The 20,813-nt window shown below is 29.1% G+C and overlaps 2 long non-coding RNA genes across 4 annotated transcripts; one reads left to right on the top strand and one right to left on the bottom strand.

Moving 5' to 3' along the window:
* Positions 1-631: 631 nt before the first annotated feature.
* On the top strand, positions 632-5,632 carry LOC134280922 (uncharacterized). Of its 3 annotated transcripts, none has more exons than XR_009994988.1 (3): positions 632-754; positions 2,345-2,472; positions 4,053-5,632. It is a non-coding gene; the product is annotated as an uncharacterized LOC134280922 (long non-coding RNA). The 3 variants fall into 3 exon arrangements; XR_009994986.1 differs by lacking the exon at positions 632-754 and adding an exon at positions 1,061-1,154; XR_009994987.1 differs by lacking the exon at positions 632-754 and adding an exon at positions 1,876-2,048.
* An 8,183-nt stretch (positions 5,633-13,815) lies between these two features.
* On the bottom strand, positions 13,816-17,176 carry LOC134280921 (uncharacterized). The gene is made up of 3 exons (XR_009994985.1): positions 17,151-17,176; positions 16,655-16,782; positions 13,816-15,058 (listed from the first exon to the last, which is right to left on the bottom strand). It is a non-coding gene; the product is annotated as an uncharacterized LOC134280921 (long non-coding RNA).
* Positions 17,177-20,813: the final 3,637 nt, after the last annotated feature.

The following is a 20,813-nucleotide window of genomic DNA, read 5'->3' as shown; positions in this document are numbered from 1 at the left end:
TTGTATCACTTCTTTTCTAAAATCACCCATATCATTATGAATTATCTGCATGATAATGCTCATTTGATTTAAGATACTGCACATCAAACTCCTGTCATCTACGTCCATACGATCCTGTGTTTCTGTTACTTTCTCTGTTGTATTTTCCTCTGCCATATTTTACCTGTGTCTAATTCAGAATGCTAACGAAGAATGAACTTCAATGTCCAGCGCTGGTTTATATACCTTTACTGTTGCATCATCTTTTTATACCTGTTGCATCATCTTTATATATCTATTGCATCATCTTTATATATCTATTGCATCATCTTTATATATCTATTGCATCATCTTTTTTTATACCTGTTGCATCATCTTTTTATATCTGTTGCATCATCTGTAAGGACCGTGTGCAAAAAAATTAGGGCCGTGTGCATAAATATGTTAGACTTACCTTTTGATCGTACTGTGTACGATTTTGTACACAGTCTAGTCAGCGAGCTACCTATGCATTATGACGTCATACACTTGTAAAATTAAAGTTTCAGTTTCACTTTTGTTTCTAAGAAGTGAACTTAGATTTTCAGAAAATGTAGGACTATCTTTTGTTTTTCCTCTCTTTTACTATGATGATTTTAAGTACTGCGGTCAAGCTTTTCTTGTTTAAAGCTCAATTTCTCTATGACCACTGAAGTAATCATCCTGATGCATTTTTGCCATGTGCATGTTGAGACCGTGTTCATTTTTAAAATCGTTTCTCTGACATATTCCACAGGTAATTTTGTGTTTACATTTCCTATGAAGATCATAATTGCATTTAATCATAATTATATGTAAAGTTCTGTTTTGAATGTAAATGCTGTATTTATCCTCATTTCATGTGATTTTCAGTTGTATAACCAGTGCATGTAACTCAGAGTGCATTTAATATTTCTATGATGGGTCATTCTATGATTGAATTTAAATCAGAAAAATGTTCACTAAATTTTGATAAAATACATGGTATCTTTTACATTTCTGTGCCTTTTGTCTCTCAATTATTGCTTTATTTACATTGTAAAATGAGGTTAAATGTGTATCACTGAATTGTATGATTTGTTCAGGATCAGCTGAGATGTTATTTCACTGGATTATTTAATGGATAGGCTTATTGGGCATATGGTTGGATATCTCTGGTAAGTTAGTTTTGTTTTAATTTTTACATTTACTATGAAGGTCATCTTTGCATTTAACTATTATTTATATGTAAAGTTCTATTTTGAATGGAAATGCTGTATTTATCCTCATTTCATGTGATTTACAGTTGTATAACCTGCATGTAACTCAGAGTGCATTTATTATTTCTATGATGGTTATTCTATGATTGAATTTCAATCAGAAAAATATTCACTAAAGATTGGTAAAATACATGGTATCTTTTACATTTCTATCCCTTTTGTCTGTAAATTATTGCTTTACTTACATTGTAAAATGAGGTTAAATGTGTATCACTGAATTGTATGATTTTTTTTAGGATCAGCTGAGATGTTATTTCACTGGATTATTTAATGGATTAATTGGGCATATAGTTGAATATCTCTGGTAAGTTAGTCTTGTTTTAATTTTTATTTTTTACATTTACTATGATGGTCATCTTTGCATTTAACCATGATTATATGGTTACTTTAATTACTGTGTAATACTTATGTGATCTAATGTCTCTAACTTACATTCATATAAGCACACCCTTATTTAACCTAGGGATCTTCAGAATATTAATAAGTCCTTTTGTATAAATTATATAATTTCATAATTCATTATGTATGTTACCCATGGAATTCAGACTTACTAAATGGTGATCAAAGAGATATTGATTGGGAATGTAATGAGAGAAAAGGATGAATTTACAAAAGATTTATCCTAATAGTAATTTGCTTTTGTTTTGATTCTAAATATGTGTGATATATGGTATACATATAATTTCATTTTCACTTTTGTTTCTTGGTAATGAGCTTTTCAAAAAATGAAGGACTACATGTTGTACTGTGATGATGCTAAAAAATGTATTTTTTTGTATGCAGTACTGACAGGTATTAAACCAAAATTGAATCTGCTGTTAATAAAAAGTCTTTTAGTGTCTAAATAATTAATCTGATAATCATTTTATTTATGATATTAATACAGTAGTTGTGCTTGTTTATTATCTATAGATAACATGATGAACTTTTCTCATCTGGAGTTAATGTTAAAAACAATTTTTTGAGATTAAAAAAAAATTTTTTCATGATCTTTTTTTTTTTTTTTTGGCATTGTACATGTTGTATTTAAACATGCATTGTTTCATGCAGTACTCTGTCATATTAACAAAATGGTTTTATTTCTACAGTCATCAACATGGAAGATATGTTTTGTTCCTAACCATCTATAATCCATTCTCTATGAAGTTCAGACTGTCTGCTCTTCCTTTGGAAATACACAGTTAGTCAATCAACATAGAAACACACAAACTTGAAGGTAAAGTTTCAATGAGATACAATTGTAATTTTTATTTATTTATTAACATATGCATTTTTATATTTTTGAATTGATAAGTAAATGATATATGATTTTTTTAAATAAAGAGGGCTTGGTGGTCATGGTCATGTTTAAACTATATTGATATCCTTTAGAAGAAGAAGAAGAAAAGGCATAAAAATTCATGATCAAATTTTTAAAACTAAAATGTATGAAATTTTTCTTTGCCAAATGATAGTTAACAGCTGAAGATAGCATATTTATAGAATAAGTTAAATATGGCTAATGTGTTAACCCCCAGCTTCCTTAATAGCATAATTGGTAAAGATAGGAAGTTTTGATTTCAATTGCTGATGAATTCTGAATTTTTCATTTAATATTAACATTATATCACAGGGTAAAAATACTATAATGTGGCCCATCAGGATGACCAGAAAAGAAATCTTAATGACCCTCTTGATTATGTATAAAGACTGTAACCATATAACTGATGTAAGATGATCTGATTGTGTGGAATTAAAATTTCTGGTGTTTCTACTACCCAAGATCTTCTTATGAGTGTGTGGGACTGCTTAAACCTTCTCCTGTTAAAGCACACCTTGGAGCATGACACTTTATTCATTTAAGGTACTTTCAATATCATTTCTATGAGTTTGTGTTCTTTCTTTTTAATAATGTAGTAATGAATTCAAGTGTTATATCTCCTTTAACCTCATTAATATGTATGCTTCCAAAATCATTATAGATCTGTCTGTATAGTTTCTTCAGCTCTTTGAACACAAATACCCTGATTCAAACTTTTGAGGTAAACATCATAGAGACATCATAAATGATTATCAGAGTGTGTATCACAATCTTGACCATAAGGTCGATTTAAATGGTCAAAGGCACAACAAATGAAAGTGAAAACTTTTTTTTTTAATCAGAATACATAATTTTGTAATAAACAAACACTGGAAAGTTACTCTCATAATGAGCCTTAATGTCTTCCAAGAGTTCAGTTTGGACTTCCTCCATTAATCCTTATATCTTGTAATCCTTGTATCTCCAATGGTTTTGTGGGCTAAAAATCATGTGTCTTTAACAATCTTTTTTTTTCTGACAACTGTTTTCTCTTATCATCTATAAACTTGACTTCTTCTTCTCTAGTCAAAGGTCTTTCAGGGTAATCCAAGTAATTCTTACCCTCTTTTGGTAATAAATGGTTATATTCTTCATTTGCTTCTTCTGCAATCAAGGGTCTTTCTATGTAATCTCTGACAACATTAGGTACACCCTTTTCTGGACATAATTGGTTATATTCTTCTTGAGAAATGATCTCAATAGTGCCATCTTTTTTTATTTTAACTGGTATACCTCTGTCTACATCTTTCTCTGAAAGAATTCTCTCTCCACACTGAATTTTACTCATTCCTTTACTCTTTTCTTTACTGGAGGTGTTACCCATGGTTAATATGAAAAGTCAAAATCTGATATTACACCTTGTATTTATACCCTTTTTGTCTATATTTAGAATTCCATCAAGCTTATATTACATTAAAAAAAAAATTTTAAATAAGACATTATTTTTTATTTTCCAGGATATTCTAGTGAGGGCTTGTGGAAATGATCTATGTCTACTCTCAGAATGGTGAAAGACTATCAGATTATGCAAAGACTAACAGAATATCCTCTCTTGGAACACTGAAACAAGAAAATCAAACAGGAGGTGGATGGAGGATTTAAGAAGCACATAGATAAATATGATTTCCAACCAATTTAACCAGTATGATCATAAACTGTGGTTTACAGGATGACAAAGAAAGGAGCCAGGATTGTATCTTTCACTGTCAGACACTGACTATGAATAAAGTGTAATCATTTATCAAACTGAGATCTAGTCAAATCAAGTATTGAAAATATGATTTTCTGATAGCATGAGCTCTTTAAAAACTAATTCTCACTGACCTCAAAGTATCTGAATGTGACTTTTATTTTTACCAATTCATATTGAAGACTGTTGTTATGTATGGGAATTACACATTAAAACCTTTTATTTTTCATCTAATTTTTACAACCCCCTAGAAATTAACACAGATATCCAGATGCTGGATTTAATGTTATTATTTAACTTTCCTGGAATTGTAAATATATTTTGTTTGTATGTATGTATCATGTTTAATTTTGAATTTAAAATTGGTCTCAATAAGACCCCCAATAAAGATGCAAGTGTCCCATAATCTGTGTTTTAATAATATCTTGAATATCTTTATCATACCATATTCATCATACTAATTACATATAGAATGGTTGTAGGAATACACTTTGTTGTTAAGGACACTTTGTCAAGGTCAAAGCATAAGATTATTGAGATGACTTCTTTGACAATAATTTGTAACTTACAAACTTCACATCATAAGTACACACTCAGATGAAGAATCAATAAGATATTTCTATAGAGTTTTTGGATCATTTACTCCTGGGTAAAAGTTAATTACTGAGATTACTGATTTGAATCCTGTAATGCAATAACTTAAACATTGTGTAATAACTTATAGACTTTATAAAAATTAGGTGCAAATTCTTAGGAAAGGAATGAAATGTTAATCAAATGTACAATGTTCAAAGGTGTTTATATGACTATTACTATGTAATACCTTGGGTTTCTGTAAAAATCCTATATTCACTACATAGATAAAGACCTGTATAATATATATTTTAAACTATGCTGAAGGAAAAAAAAGTCAAAAGCTCTCCCCTTCATCTCTTTCATATTCTGTCATACACAACAATAGATAAATTGCAGTCTTATAACAAACTGATGTCTAATCAAATCCTAGAATTGATATTGTGATTTTCTGATAGTATGAGATCTTAAAAAAAAATAATTCCCAGACTTCAAAGTATCTAAATGTGACTTTTATTTTTACTAATTCATATTGAAGACAGTTGTTATGTATGAGAAGTATACATTTAAACCTTTTATTTTTCATCTTATTTCTACAACCCCTAACAAATTACACAGATGTTTAAAAGCTAGCTTTGGTGTAATTATTACTTTCCTGGAACTGTAAATACATTTTGTTTGTGTATGTGTGTGTCCTATTTTGAATTTAATAGGTCTCAATAGGACCCCCATAAAGATGTAAGTGTCCCCTGATCTGTGATGTTATAATATCTTGCATATTTCTATCATCCCATAGACTTCATGCTTACTACACAGAACAGGTTAGAGTAATACACTTAGTTTTATAGGACACTTTGTCAGGGTCAAAGCATGAGATTATTGAGATAACTACCTTTGACAATAATTTGTAACCTGCAAACTTCACATCATAAGTAAAGAAAGATTCTGAGATGATCTATAGATTTTTGGATCATTTTTCTCCTGGGTAAAATTTAGTTGTTGTGACTTTTAACATTTTGTGATAACCTAGAGACTTTATTTTAGCTTTATTGGGTGGCATAGCATATTCTTTGGAAAGAATTGAAATGTAAATCATATGCACTATGTTCAAGGTTGTTTAAAGACTATTACTATGTAATACCTTAGAATTCTGTAAAAATCTTATAATCACTGCGTAGATAAAGACTGATTGAAATAATATATGTTTTGAAATAAGGTTTAGGGAAAAAAAAGTCAAGAATGTGGATATGACTTTTATTCAAATGGTGCAGTACAGCAACTCTGGTGATTTACATACCTTCAGTCATAAATAGATAGGTATTGGGAAGACTCCTCTAGATTTTGAAATTTTTAATTCAAAAGTATAGAATTTTTTTTTTAAGTTTGAAAGATTAAATGGCAGCATATCATTTGCTTGTGAATTAAAAAAAAATCCAAACATATACATCTTTGGATGATAATTGTAGAATTTTATCAATTTCTGGACTTGGGTCTTGATATCATCCTTTAATGTCCTTAAAATTTTAATGACTGTCTTTTAGTTTTAGTTGAATTAGTTTCTTTTCTACATGTGAAAATTACATCATCCAAAGAAGTTCTTTATCTGCATGTTATATGAAGAAGACAATTTTCATCACAGTGAAAAAGATTGTTTTGTTAAACATAATGCATTGATGCACAAATATATTTTTAGATTTTTAATAGCTAGGGTTTATATTTCTTTATATGGAATGCTAAGTTCTGTTGATTTTAATTTTTGTGAACAAAAACATACTAGTAGAAAAAAAAATGTACATGATGTGTTAGAAAAGCATGTGAAAACCTAATGACTTTATCATTGTTGATTAAATCAATTATGAGTTTCATCTTTGTTACATTGTAAACATTTCTAAGTAGGGCACACATCAGAAACTCTTAAAATTCTGAGTATCAGGGTTTAACACATCAATTCCAAATGATTTTTGGACGCTTTTTATGTATCAAAAAGACAAAATAGAATATCTGTTCGCAGATGTTCCAAAAGGAAAACAAGCACAAAGAAATTATTAGATATGTTCGTTATGTGATTCATGTAAAATGTATTTTAAAAGTGTACCCTAACATTTATCTTTTGCATAAATACATATTTTTGTGGAGAATTTTTCATAACTTTGAAAAAAGTAGTCTTATTGTATAATATGGTTAACTTAAAATTTTGTAGACTTAAAAGTTGTACATGATGTGTTACACATCTTACATATGTAACCATTTGCATTTCCAGGGCATTCAGCATATATTGTGGTTTTGTCTTAAATTTGTTTGCTTATGTAATCAATAATTTGAGAATACTCAAATTAGGTAATATATGAGAGAATAAACAAGAAAATCAGGTTTGAAAAATGGTTTTTACAATTAATAAGGGGTTCTTCTATATATTTAATCTATAAGTAAATTCAGTCTATACAATTAAGGTATTTCTGTATGAAATAAACTTGCATTTAAGCATTTTAAGTCAATTGTAAACATTACTTTAACCAGTTTTAAAAAATGATTAGATTCACTGTCAGCATGTTATTTCCTATAAAATAAATGAGAAAACAAACAATTTAATTTGAGTCAGTTACTTAATGTAAATAAGAAGCATTGGAAATTGGGAATATTTCACAAAGTTGATTGAGCATAATTAATTTATACAAAATTTTATTCACATAAGTGAATGACATGGGCAGCAGGCAAAGCCTATTTGAGCCCTCTCCCTAAAGAGGATAATTGAGCATAATTCTCACTAAGACAGTTGGAGTATTTTGATTTTAAGCATTAAAGAAACCATTTCAAATTTCAATATACAAATCATGTTTAGTCATGCAGTATATAGTTTACACTTGCCAAAAAGTAAATGGTTATCTCAATTCAAGATCAATCCAAAGGTCAAAAAAGGAATGAAAAAAATATATATATATCTTTTTTATGTATCAAACATGTAGGTATTGCAATAAATTCACTGTATTCATTTTTTTTTTCTTTCTATGTATGAATAGCTCTGATTTAGGAAATCAAAATACAAGAAGTAAATAAATTATGTCAAATGATGAAGGTATACACCAGAAAATGACATGAACAGATAATTTTGAGTTTCCCTCAAATATGGTTGCCAAGGGATGTGAAATAAAAACAAAATGTGGATTCATCTATTAGGATTGAGACTTGTACATAATATGAATGATGGTTACTATGACATTAAGAATGACATGAAAGAAATAAGTTTGATTCAAGTATACAATTAGTTCTTAATGGAGGAAAAAAATATCTTTATTAGGCATGAAGTAACATAGAACCACCCAATCCATCAAAATTTTACCTTTTGAAGAAAAGGAACCCTACTTGCTTTTTTAAGTTGACATTCATATTTTTGTGTTTGACAGGTAGAGCAATGGTTTCTAACTAGTATAGTGAGAACTTTATTTTAGAATCATCAGATTGTTCTGATATTCTGGTTAAGATATCAACATGACATCAATTAATTTGTTCATACAAAGGGATGAAAGCTTTTCCAGGTTTCCTCTTTACTCAGATTAGATTGTGTCTTGCTAATATATCCAACATATAAGATACTCATCAAAGTCAAACAAAGGTAAATAAATGACCTTATTAAGTTTTTAGTCAAAAGGTCAAAGAGATGTGGACATCTGCTAAATTTAATTGTTTAGTTAATATTCATCAAACTTCATGGATAGGTTAATTAAACAAACTTCATATATTTTGATTTTCAGGTTAAAGATCAGCACACTTTTTGCTATACCATTGTTTTCCATGAATATCTTAACATCTCTTTTGACTTTTCAGGTTAAAGGTCAATGTATTCCTGCTACAGTAAAACTTCATTATAAGGATCTCATAGTGATATTCTTTATTTGTAAGGAATTAGGTATAAAATCTCAGACTCTTTCTATAATATGTCACTGAATGTGCTCCTTCATTTTAGAGAGTTTTACAAGCAAATCATATACTGACTTTCAATCCTTCAAAACACAATATGTATATTAAATCTTGAGATTCAGACTTTCAGACTTTTAGGCTTTCAGCCTTTTAGGATTTCAATCTTAAAAACATTCAGACTTTCAATCTTTAAAAACTTTCAATCTTGAGGACTGAGTATTTTAATATTCATTTTAGTCTGTCTTGTCTTTCATGTCATTATGATTAATCCTTAGTAATTTAAACTTTTTATGTTTGTAAAACCAGAGTGTTGGAATTACAGTGTTTGTGTAATCTTCTTAATGTTTATCTAGAATTACTGCTTTTAATACAGTCAAATATAATTTGTGATGATCAAAATTTCCAACTGAATTCAAAGACAAACTGCCTGACCTATACATATTTAGAATTTCAATATCATACATTCTTGAATATCCATAAATATCAAAATATAATGATTCAGCATTAGCTATCATCCATACACTTGTTAACCTAAGGAACGCTCTTATCATAAGTTAAACGCATGAAATTCCTCATGCAATTTTGAAGAATTTCTGTTATAAGGGATGGTGAAGACAAAAGAAGAAAAAAATGACATTTCATGTATGGTGTAAAGTTAAAGTTAGCCTCACCCAACACCCAAGGGAGAGGGGGGGAGGGGGGGGGTTGGATCCTTTTTTTTTTTGTCCAAGGAAAACCTGAATTTTAAAGTTAAAAAAAATTTATTCAAAATTTATAATTTTTTTAATTTGTTTTTAAAAAAAAAATTTGAAAATTTAATTCAAATTTTTTTTTTTTTTTATTAAAATTCAGGTTTCCTGGACAAAAAAAAAGGGTTCAACCCCCCCCCTCTCCCTTGGGTGTTGGGTGAGGCTAACTTTACACCATCCCCTTGGGTGTTGGGTGAGGCTAACTTTACACCATACTTTTTTTTATTCTTTTGTCTTCACCATCCCTTATAACAGAAATTCTTCAAAATTGCATGAGGAATTTCATGCGTTTAACTTATGATAAGAGCGTTCCTTAGGTTAACAAGTGTATGGATGATAGCTAATGCTGAATCATTATATTTTGATATTTATGGATATTCAAGAATGTATGATATTGAAATTCTAAATATGTATAGGTCAGGCAGTTTGTCTTTGAATTCAGTTGGAAATTTTGATCATCACAAATTATATTTGACTGTATTAAAAGCAGTAATTCTAGATAAACATTAAGAAGATTACACAAACACTGTAATTTCAACACTTTGGTTTTACAAATACGAAAAGTTTGAATTACTAAAGACTAATTGTAATGACATAAAAGACTAGACTTATAAGATAAATATTAAAATACTCAGTCCTCAAGATTGAAAGTTTTTAAAGATTGAAAGTCTGAATGTTTTTAAGATTGAAATCCTAAAAGGCTGAAAGCCTAAAAGTCTGAAAGTCTGAATCTCAAGATTTAATATACATATTGTGTTTTGAAGGATTGAAAGTCAGTATATGATTTGCTTGTAAAACTCTCTAAAATGAAGGAGCACATTCAGTGACATATTATAGAAAGAGTCTGAGATTTTATACCTAATTCCTTACAAATAAAGAATATCACTATGAGATCCTTATAATGAAGTTTTACTGTAGCAGGAATACATTGACCTTTAACCTGAAAAGTCAAAAGAGATGTTAAGATATTCATGGAAAACAATGGTATAGCAAAAAGTGTGCTGATCTTTAACCTGAAAATCAAAATATATGAAGTTTGTTTAATTAACCTATCCATGAAGTTTGATGAATATTAACTAAACAATTAAATTTAGCAGATGTCCACATCTCTTTGACCTTTTGACTAAAAACTTAATAAGGTCATTTATTTACCTTTGTTTGACTTTGATGAGTATCTTATATGTTGGATATATTAGCAAGACACAATCTAATCTGAGTAAAGAGGAAACCTGGAAAAGCTTTCATCCCTTTGTATGAACAAATTAATTGATGTCATGTTGATATCTTAACCAGAATATCAGAACAATCTGATGATTCTAAAATAAAGTTCTCACTATACTAGTTAGAAACCATTGCTCTACCTGTCAAACACAAAAATATGAATGTCAACTTAAAAAAGCAAGTAGGGTTCCTTTTCTTCAAAAGGTAAAATTTTGATGGATTGGGTGATTCTATGTTACTTCATGCCTAATAAAGAAATTTTTTCCCTCCATTTTGACTGTATGGATTAAGAACTAATTATATAATTGAATCAAACTTATTTCTTTCATGTCATTCTTAATGTCATAGTAACCATCATTCATATTATGTACAAGTCTCAATCCTAATAGATGAATCCACATTTTGTTTTTATTTCACATCCCTTGGCAACCATATTTGAGGGAAACTCAAAATTATCTGTTCATGTCATTTTCTGGTGTATACCTTCATCATTTGACATAATTTATTTACTTCTTGTATTTTGATTTCCTAAATCAGAGCTATTCATACATAGAAAGAAAAAAAAAATGAATACAGTGAATTTATTGCAATACTTACATGTTTGATACATAAAAAAGATATATTTTTTTCATTCCTTTTTTTGACCTTTGCATTGATCCTGAATTGAGATAACCATTTACTTTTTGGCAAGTGTAAACTATATACTGCATGACTAAACATGATTTGTATATTGAAATTTGAAATGGTTTCTTTAATGCTTAAATCAAAATACTCCAACTGTCTTAGTGAGAATTATGCTCAATTATCCTCTTTAGGGAGAGGGCTCAAATAGGCTTTGCCTGCTGCCCATGTCATTCACTTATGTGAATAAAATTTTGTATAAATTAATTATGCTCAATCAACTTTGTGAAATATTCCCAATTTCCAATGCTTCTTATTTACATTAAGTAACTGACTCAAATTAAATTGTTTGTTTTCTCATTTATTTTATAGGAAATAACATGCTGACAGTGAATCTAATCATTTTTTAAAACTGGTTAAAGTAATGTTTACAATTGACTTAAAATGCTTAAATGCAAGTTTATTTCATACAGAAATACCTTAATTGTATAGACTGAATTTACTTATAGATTAAATATATAGAAGAACCCCTTATTAATTGTAAAAACCATTTTTCAAACCTGATTTTCTTGTTTATTCTCTCATATATTACCTAATTTGAGTATTCTCAAATTATTGATTACATAAGCAAACAAATTTAAGACAAAACCACAATATATGCTGAATGCCCTGGAATGAAATGGTTACATATGTAAGATGTGTAACACATCATGTACAACTTTTAAGTCTACAAAATTTTAAGTTAACCATATTATACAATAAGACTACTTTTTTCAAAGTTATGAAAAATTCTCCACAAAAATATGTATTTATGCAAAAGATAAATGTTAGGGTACACTTTAAAATACATTTTACATGAATCACATAAAGAACATTACAAATCATTTCTTTGTGCTTGTTTTCCTTTTGGAACATCTGCGAACAGATATTCTATTTTGTCTTTTTGATACATAAAAAGCGTCCAAAAATCATTTGGAATTGATGTGTTAAACCCTGATACTCAGAATTTTAAGAGTTTCTGATGTATGCCCTACTTAGAAATGTTTACAATGTAACAAAGATGAAACTCATAATTGATTTAATCAACAATGATAAAGTCATCAGGTTTCCACATGCTTTTCTAACACATCATGTACATTTTTTTCAACTAGTATGTTTTTGTTCACAAAAATTAAAATCAACAGAACTTAGCATTCCATATAAAGAAATATAAACCCTAGCTATTAAAAATCTAAAAATATATTTGTGCATCAATGCATTATGTTTAACAAAACAATCTTTTTCACTGTGATGAAAATTGTCTTCTTCATATAACATGCAGATAAAGAACTTCTTTGGATGATGTAATTTTCACATGTAGAAAAGAAACTAATTCAACTAAAACTAAAAGACAGTCATTAAAATTTTAAGGACATTAAAGGATGATATCAAGACCCAAGTCCAGAAATTGATAAAATTCTACAATTATCATCCAAAGATGTATATGTTTGGATTTATTTTTTAATTCACAAGCAAATGATATGCTGCCATTTAATCTTTCAAACTTAAAAAAAAAATCTATACTTTTCAAAATCTAGAGGAGTCTTCCCAATACCTATCTATTTATGACTGAATATATGTAAATCACCAGAGTTGCTGTACTGCACCATTTGAATAAAAGTCATATCCACATTCCTGCCTTTTTTTTCTAAACCTTATTTCAAAACATAAATTATTTCAATCAGTCTTTATCTACGCAGTGATTATAAGATTTTTACAGAATTCTAAGGTATTACATAGTAATAGTCTTTAAACAACCTTGAACATAGTGCATATGATTTACATTTCAATTCTTTCCAAAGAATATGCTATGCCACCCAATAAAGCTAAAATAAAGTCTCTAGGTTATCACAAAATGTTAAAAGTCACAACAACTAAATTTTACCCAGGAGAAAAATGATCCAAAAATCTATAGATCATCTCAGAATCTTTCTTTACTTATGATGTGAAGTTTGCAGGTTACAAATTATTGTCAAAGGTAGTTATCTCAATAATCTCATGCTTTGACCCTGACAAAGTGTCCTATAAAACTAAGTGTATTACTCTAACCTGTTCTGTGTAGTAAGCATGAAGTCTATGGGATGATAGAAATATTCAAGATATTATTACATCTTTATGGGGGTCCTATTGAGACCTATTATATTCAAAATAAGACACACACATACACAAACAAAATTTTTTTTTTAAGTTCCAGGAAAGTAATAATTACACCAAAGCTAGCTTTTAAACATCTGTGTAATTTGTTAGGGGTTGTAGAAATAAGATGAAAAATAAAAGGTTTAAATGTATACTTCTCATACATAACAACTGTCTTCAATATGAATTAGTAAAAATAAAAGTCACATTTAGATACTTTGAAGTCTGGGAATTATTTTTTTTTTTAAGATCTCATACTATCAGAAAATCACAATATCAATTCTAGGATTTGATTAGACATCAGTTTGTTATAAGACTGCAATTTATCTATTGTTGTGTATGACAGAATATGAAAGAGATGAAGGGGAGAGCTTTTGACTTTTTTTTTCCTTCAGCATAGTTTAAAATATATATTATACAGGTCTTTATCTATGTAGTGAATATAGGATTTTTACAGAAACCCAAGGTATTACATAGTAATAGTCATATAAACACCTTTGAACATTGTACATTTGATTAACATTTCATTCCTTTCCTAAGAATTTGCACCTAATTTTTATAAAGTCTATAAGTTATTACACAATGTTTAAGTTATTGCATTACAGGACTCAAATCAGTAATCTCAGTAATTAACTTTTACCCAGGAGTAAATGATCCAAAAACTCTATAGAAATATCTTATTGATTCTTCATCTGAGTGTGTACTTATGATGTGAAGTTTGTAAGTTACAAATTATTGTCAAAGAAGTCATCTCAATAATCTTATGCTTTGACCTTGACAAAGTGTCCTTAACAACAAAGTGTATTCCTACAACCATTCTATATGTAATTAGTATGATGAATATGGTATGATAAAGATATTCAAGATATTATTAAAACACAGATTATGGGACACTTGCATCTTTATTGGGGGTCTTATTGAGACCAATTTTAAATTCAAAATTAAACATGATACATACACAAACAAAATATATTTACAATTCCAGGAAAGTTAAATAATAACATTAAATCCAGCATCTGGATATCTGTGTTAATTTCTAGGGGGTTGTAAAAATTAGATGAAAAATAAAAGGTTTTAATGTGTAATTCCCATACATAACAACAGTCTTCAATATGAATTGGTAAAAATAAAAGTCACATTCAGATACTTTGAGGTCTGTGAGAATTAGTTTTTAAAGAGCTCATGCTATCAGAAAATCATATTTTCAATACTTGATTTGACTAGATCTCAGTTTGATAAATGATTACACTTTATCCATAGTCAGTGTCTGACAGTGAAAGATACAATCCTGGTTCCTTTCTTTGTCATCCTGTAAACCACAGTCTATGATCGTACTGGTTAAATTGGTTGGAAATCATATTTATCTATGTTCTTCTTAAATCCTCCATCCTCTTAAGTTTGGTTTTCTTGTTTCAGTGTTCCAAGAGAGGATATTCTGTTAGTCTTTGCATAATCTGATAGTCTTTCACCATTCTAAGAGTAGACATAGATCATTTCCATAAGCCCTCACTAGAGAATCCTGAAAAAATAAAAAAAAAATAATGTCTTAGTTAAAAAAGAAAAATTGTAATGCAATATAAGCTTGATGGAATTCTAAATATAGACAAAAAGGGTATAAATACAAGTTGTAACATAAGATTTTGACTTTTCATATTAACCATGGGTAACACCTCTAGTAAAGAAAAGAGTAAAGGAATGAGTAAAATTCAGTTCGAAGAGAGAATTCTTTCAGAGAAAGATGTAGACAGAGGTATACCAGTTAAAATAAAAAAAGATGGCACTATTGAGATCATTTCTCAAGAAGAATATAACCAATTATGTCCAGAAAAGGGTGATCCTAATGTTGTCAGAGATTACATAGAAAGACCCTTGATTGCAGAAGAAGCAAATGAAGAATATAACCATTTATTACCAAAAGAGGGTAAGAATTACTTGGATTACCCTGAAAGACCTTTGACTAGAGAAGAAGTCAAGTTTATAGATGATAAGAGAAAACAGTTGTCAGAAAAAAAAAAGATTGTTAAAGACACATGATTTTTAGCCCACAAAACCATTGGAGATACAAGGATTACAAGATATAAGGATTAATGGAGGAAGTCCAAACTGAACTCTTGGAAGACATTAAGGCTCATTATGAGAGTAACTTTCCAGTGTTTGTTTATTACAAAATTATGTATTCTGATTAAAAAAAAAAAAAAAAAGTTTTCACTTTCATTTGTTGTGCCTTTGACCATTTAAATTGACCTTATGGTCAAGATTGTGATATATACACTCTCAGATAATCATTTATGATGTCTCTATGATGTTTACCTCAAAAGATTGAATCAGGGTATTTGTGTTCAAAGAGCTGAAGAAACTATACAGACAGATCTAAGATTTTGGAAGCATACATATTAATGGGTTTAAATCTAGTGTTACTAGATTATTAAAAAGAAAAAGAAAAAGAACAAAAACTCATAGAAATGATATTGAAAGTACCTTTTATGAATAAAGTGTCATGCTCCAAGGTATTATTTTTATAAACAGGAGAAGGTTTACAGCAGTCCCATACACTCATAAGAAGATCTTGGGTAGTAGAAACACCAGGAAATTTTATTTCCACACAATCAGATCATCTTACATCAGTTATAAGGTTACAGTCTTTATACATAGTCAAGAGGGTCATTAAGATTTCTTTTCTGGTCATCCTAATGAGCCACATTATAGTATTCTTTCCCTTTGATATAATGTTAATATTAAATGGAAAATTCAGAATTCATCAGCAATTGAAGTCAAAACTTCCTATCTTTACCAACTATGCTATTAAGGAAGCTGGGGGTTAACAAATTAGCCATATTTAACTTATTCTATAAATATGCTATCTTCAGCTGTTAACTATCATTTGGCAAAGAAAAATTTCATACATTTTAGTTTTAAAAATTTGATCATGAATTTTTATGCCTTTTCTTCTTCTTCTAAAGGATATCAATATAGTTTAAACATGACCATGACCACCAAGCCCTCTTTATTTAAAAAAAATCATATATCATTTACTTATCAATTCAAAAATATTTACATGCATATGTAAAATAAATAAATAAATAAATATTACAATTGTATCTCATTGAAACTTTACCTTCAAGTTTGTGTGTTTCTATGTTGATTGACTAACTGTGTATTTCCAAAGGAAGAGCAGACAGTCTGAACTTCATAGAGAATGGATTATAGATGGTTAGGAACAAAACATATCTTCCATGTTGAGGACTGTAGAAATAAAACCATTTTGTTAATATGACAGAGTACTGCATGAAACAATGCATGTTTAAATACAACATGTACAATGCCAAAAAAGATCATGAAAATATTTGTTTTTAATCTCAAAAAATTGTTTTTAACATTAACTCCAGATGAGAAAAGTTCATCATGTTATCTATAGATAATAAACAAGCACAACTACTGTATTAATATCATAAATAAAATGATTATCAGATTAATTATTTAGACACTAAAAAACTTTTTTTATGATATTGACATTATCAGATTTTTTTAATTTTGGTTTTTATCCATTTTAAAATATAAACATTTAAATAAAAAAATTAAATAAATTTTTTGATATCTCATTAAACTTGTACCTTCAAGTTTGATTGTTTCTGTGTTGGTTGACTATGTATTTCCAAAGGAATTTGGGCAGACAGGCTGAACTTATAGAGAATGGATTATAGATGGTAGGAATAAAACATATCTTCCAGGTTGAGGACTGTAGAAAATATAATCATTTTGTTAATATGACAAGGAACTGCATGAAACATTGCATGTTTAAATACAGTGCCAAAAAGTTCATGAAAATAGTTCATCATGTTATCTTTAGATAACAAAAGAAGCACAATTACTGATTAATATCACAAATACAAAATGATTATATGTAATTTTTAGACATAACATCTCTTAACACATATTCAATTTTGTTTAATACCTGTCAGTAAGCATACAAAAAGATAAGCATATACAACATGTAGTCCTACATTTTTTGAAAAGCTCATTACCAAGAAACAAAAGTGAAAATGAAAATATATGTATGCCATATATACCACATATTTAGAATCAAAACAAGGATAAACCTTTTGTAGATTCTTACTTTTTCTTTTATCATTCCTTATAGATCACAATTTAGTAAGTCTGAATTCCATGGGTAACAGACATAATGAATTATGACATTATATCATAATTTATGCAAAAGGACTTATTAACAATATGAAGTTTCCTTAGTATATTTTAGACAAAATAAGACTGTGCTTATATGAATGTTAGAGATATTAGATCACATAAGAATTACACAGTAATTAAATTAAACCATATAATCATGGTTAAATGCAAAGATGACCTTCATAGGAAATGTAAACAAAACAAAGACAAACTTACCAGAATTATCCAATTATATGCCCAATTAAATAATCCAGTGAAATAACATCTCAGCTGATCCTGAAAAAAAGCATACAATATTCAGTGATACACAAATTAACCTCATTTTACAAAGGAAGTAAAGCAACAATTGACAGACAAACAGGACAGAAATGTAAAAGATACCATATGTATTTTACCAAAATTTAGTAAACATTTTTTCTGATTTAAATTCAATCACAGAATGACCCATCATAGTAATATTAAATACACTCTGGGTTACATGCAAATTATACCTTACATGAACTGAGAATAAATACCCCATTTACATTCATATAAACTGAATTTTACATAACTAATTACTCTTTTAACTGATGTCACCATTAGTATGTCAGAATATTCAGGGTGTACAAATCATGTATATTCACTTTTAAAGTACTCAATATATATTTTACATGTTGATGTTTGAAATCACTGACTAAATAAAATACATACATGTATATACATGAAGGTTTAAAAAAAAAAAAGGGGGGGGCACACATGTTTATAGATTTACAGAGATGCTCAGACTGAGTTTTTCCCACTTTCATTGGGCCACTGTTGCACCAGAATGTAAAAATATGAGTGACAAATAAGGCAAAAGATTCTGTATATTTCATTAAAAAAGATTTGAGACAAAAGATTCATTGGCATAATATGATCTGATTGATTATCTCCATATCCTTCTTTTGGTCACTGTGATTAAAGATTCATAGAAATATTAGAAATGACAACTGAGAATATCACTTTAGTTGTTTTAAAAGCATGTATCAGTATTTTATAAGATATGCTAGGAGTCTCCTCATAAGAATATTTAGAATACTGATCCAATAAAAGGAATGTGAGACAATATGATCATAACTCATGCAAAAAAGATTTATCAACATTTTGAGGATCTTTTAGTGTCCTAGTGTATTTCAGGGTAAACAATGGCAGTGTTTATATGAATGTTCTAAACATAAGGTATATAACACAGTAATAATGAATAAATACAAAGATGACCTTCATAGAAAATGTATAAAGAAAAGTTTGTTAAAACTTACCATGTAACCAGGTAACTCAGTAGAGTAATATTCATTAAATAATCCAGTGAAATAACATCTAGGCTGATCCAGGATTCAGCTGTTCAGAACTTTCTTGGAAGAAAAAAGGTAGAAAATCAGTTTTGGTACTGAAATCCATAGGACCATACTGTTATTACATGAAGTCTCAAGCGCTGTGAAAGTCTGTGTTATTGTGTCAAAATAAGCAGCCATCGCGGCTTGTGAAGGACTAACATGACGTCGCTGCCAAGTTTATGACGTCACAATGCATAGGAATACTATGACTTTTGAAATATCAAAGCATAATTCCAATCATTCAAAAGATATGACCATGGTTAAAGTTTAGTAAAATTTTGCAAAACGCCTTGGTAAAGATCAAGAGGGAAAATATGTTGTTATTTAAAGAAAGTTCCTTTCACAAGAAATGCAAATGTAAATTTGAAAGCCCTTGCACAAACAAGCCTTTAAAAGTTAAAAGCAAAGTTAGAGTACTTCGACAAACAGCCAATCAGCTAGACAGATCAAAACCTATATGCCACCAAATTTTTAATTAATCATACGTATTAATGTATTTTAGATTACCTTATGTCACCCTGTTTGGTGGAGTGACTGCCTTAAAACGAGAACACTTTGAGAAAGTGAACGGACACTCCAACAAGTTCTTTGGTTGGGGCGGGGAGGACGATGACATGTTCAGAAGGTAAGGAACGGGTCACAGTATGTCTTAATTTGTTCCTGTCAAAAGGCTGGGGTCCTGTCGTGTATTTTAAGGTTTGTGGAGAAGGTTAGGATCCTGCTATGCTTTGTATCTTACGGTTAATTCGGAGGGTTGATATATCCTGTTAAAAATGGTTTTATAAGATTTATGTTACGTTGAAAAGATCTTGTATAACACAAAATATTATAAAAACATCGTGATACTAGTAATACACAAAAGTTAAGTTATTTTTAACCTACAATGGTCAATTCAACTGTTTCTTCAAAATAAAATTAAAGGTGAAATGGTGCAAATAAAGGGTTTTAGAAGAAAGCATTTTATTCCCATTAGGTTTAGGTGCCAACTTCTTTCATAACCAAATTTTATTTTTATATTAACACACTGAGTTGATCAAATTACTGCAACAAAATGTGAGAGGGGAGAACGGCCAGCCTTTTCAATCATGAACATTTTCAAAAGTACATGTACTATATCCCCCTGATGTTGCTTACCCAGTGCAGGTTGATATTTTAGTACAGTGTATCAAAGTGTAGATTTGTGTATCAAATATAGGTTATTTATTAGTAAAATTATGTTATATATCAAACTAGAAATATGTCCATAGGACATGTATGTCCCGCCTAGGGTATATCAGTAATGTAACATAAAAATTTGAATTTGTGTATGAAATTTCAGAATATCTTGAAAAGTTATGCAGTTGAATTGCCTATAATTTAAGCAAAGTGAGGTCAAGGTCAAAGGCAAGGCCAAGATAAAAAAAATGTTGATACAGTTGAAAAGCTCTCACTAGTATGTATCAGCATATGAAGTTGAAAAATATGAATGGTTTCTTTAAAACTGACTTAATCACAATTAAAAAGTGAGGTCAAGGTCAAATGAAAGGTCAAGGTCAAAAATGTTGATGCAGATGAATTGCTTACATCAGTATGTATCAGCATATGAAGTTTGACACTAATTTAAGAAAAGTGAGGTCAAGGTCAACGGAAAGGCCACGGAAAAAATGTTGATGCAGTTGAATAGCTCTCATCAGTATGTATCAGCATATGAAGTTTGATAAAAAGAATCTTGAATGGTATCTTTAAAACGGAGCTAAACAC

Source organism: Saccostrea cucullata, unplaced genomic scaffold, assembly GCF_032062105.1.
Source record: "Saccostrea cucullata isolate Sc308-1 unplaced genomic scaffold, CSIRO_AGI_Scuc_v1 ctg5051, whole genome shotgun sequence".
Lineage (NCBI taxonomy): Eukaryota > Metazoa > Mollusca > Bivalvia > Ostreida > Ostreidae > Saccostrea > Saccostrea cuccullata.
Note: the sequence above shows the minus strand (reverse complement) of the source record. Positions and strands in the feature narration are given on the sequence as shown.